Source organism: Hipposideros armiger, unplaced genomic scaffold (genome assembly GCF_001890085.2).
Source record: "Hipposideros armiger isolate ML-2016 unplaced genomic scaffold, ASM189008v1 scaffold_417, whole genome shotgun sequence".
Classification (NCBI taxonomy): Eukaryota; Metazoa; Chordata; class Mammalia; order Chiroptera; family Hipposideridae; genus Hipposideros; species Hipposideros armiger.
Genome location: NW_017731767.1, coordinates 1,525,795 through 1,527,686, shown reverse-complemented (window position 1 = coordinate 1,527,686; position 1,892 = coordinate 1,525,795). Strand labels below are relative to the sequence as shown.

The following is a 1,892-nucleotide window of genomic DNA, read 5'->3' as shown; positions in this document are numbered from 1 at the left end:
AGGAGGTGCCTGGCACTGCTCTGTACCCTTGGGTAGCCCCCCTCACCTCTCCCTGGGCACTTCCTCATCAGTCAACAGGTGGATTCTGGCTCAGGACTCACCTGTCCCTGCAGCCCTCCATCTTGCCCTCTCCAGGTGTATGGGGTGCAACTCAGATGAGGGGTTCAATCAGGGTAGTGGGCACAGTCCCACGGAGGGTCCTGGCCTAGCTGAAGCAACTGATCACTCAGTGGGGGTGGCGGAAGTCAGCAGAACAGGAAGACAAGGACAATAACTGAACCTGTTGCTGTGGCGATCTCTGTGTTTGCCAGCTGGGTGGGGCCAGCCAGGCAGCCCTCATTAGCTAAGCCCAGGGCCCACTCTCCCCTTTAACTTTGCTTCTCTGTTGGCGCTGGTGTGGCTGGGATGCACAGCAGCTCACCCTGGGGACTGCAAGGACGCAGTCATTCAGTGAGGCTTGAGCAGGATCACAGCAGTTAGCGGCCTCCAAGAACTACAGTTCCCAGAAAACACAGTGAACTCCTGGTCTAGCCCCAGCTGCCTGAGTGGCCAGCTTTGAACTAGAACAAGGAAATATCACCGATCCTGGGAACTGAGCATCCTGGCCTGTGTCATGTGTCTTGAACCTGCTCCTACCTGAGAAATCATGGTTACAAGCCAAACCTAGAGATGGTGAGATTACCTGGTCCTTTCATCTATACATATGTGCTCTGTTGGGGGTAGGGGGGGTCGCCTACAATCAGATGGGAGGAGACAGACTCATGAAAGGTCAGTTCCCTGAGGGCAGAGGCTTGGGTTGCATGGGTACCCATTATAATCTAGCACTGAGTATGTGCTCAATGAATATTTGCTGGTCTAACGAACAAGGCAACAGGGCCTCTCTCCCTCGTCGTTTCATTGCACCCTTTCACACTACTTTGCTAGCTCCCACGATATTGCATTATCCTACAATGTGCTGTATATCTCCGTCTGGCCTCCAGGCCTTTTCATGCACTGTTCCTTCTCCTAGGAGCACATTTAGCTTACTAGTCGGTTTGTCTGTAGAGATAAGTCAAAGCCTCGCATCGAGCAGGGGCATATTAAATATTTGATGAGTGAATGAATGAATGCCCTTGTCCATTGTACACCCCAGGAAGCAGGGACACTCGGGACCCTCCCTATTCATCTCAGTTCCCCGCCCGCCAGCCTGGAGTGAATGCATCTTTTTATCCGCTCTGAGGATTGCCAGGCTTGGGCAGGGGCAGGCGGGGCGGAGGACTGGATGAGGGGGCTGCCTTCAGCCCCTTCGCAAGTCTCCTAAAGGATCTGCTTTTCCTGATGTTGGAAGTGTGCATCCTCTCCCCGAAACTCAACCTCGTCACCACGGTCAGCCCCCAGTCCTTTACCACCCAGTATCCCCGTACCAACACTCAGCCAACAGCACGTGGTCCAGAGACTCCAGCTTCCCATTGGTCGCTGGTTCCTGCCTTCCGTCCCCGGCGATTGGCTGGGGCCCAGACGCAGCTTCCCCCCTATCTGCAGCCCTGCGATGGTACAGCCCGCCGCGGCTTAGGTGGAGCGGGAAGGTCCACTGCGCCGCACCGCGGGGTGTCGGAAAGAGTCGGGAGAGGCGGAGGGATCCCTCTGGAATATTTCCGTCCGGTCCACCCGGAACGGGGAGGCGAGGCAAGGATTGGCCGCGAGCTCCGGGAGGCCACTCCTGATTGGCTGGGAGTGGGAGTTGGCCCCGCCCCCTTCCCCGGCTGCGGGAGAGGCCCGGGCCAGAGTTTGCGGAGGGCCGAGCTGGGCGCGCACAGGGCGGCGGCGGCGCAGGTGAGTTTCACGCGCGGGTGAGACGCGGCTGGAGGTCTAGGCTGAGCGAGGGGATGCCCGAGGCCTCCTCCCAGCCGGGC

General features: G+C 58.1%; 1 protein-coding gene across 1 annotated transcript in view; it reads left to right on the top strand.

The window, feature by feature from the left end:
• The first annotated feature begins 1,710 nt into the window (after window positions 1-1,710).
• Window positions 1,711-1,892, top strand: part of GIPC1 (GIPC PDZ domain containing family member 1) — a 9,937-nt gene continuing 9,755 nt past the window's right edge. Inside the window, exon 1 of the mRNA XM_019664108.1 lies at window positions 1,711-1,812. The gene's annotated coding sequence lies outside the window, so the exon portion shown is untranslated. The remainder of the gene's footprint in view (window positions 1,813-1,892) is intronic.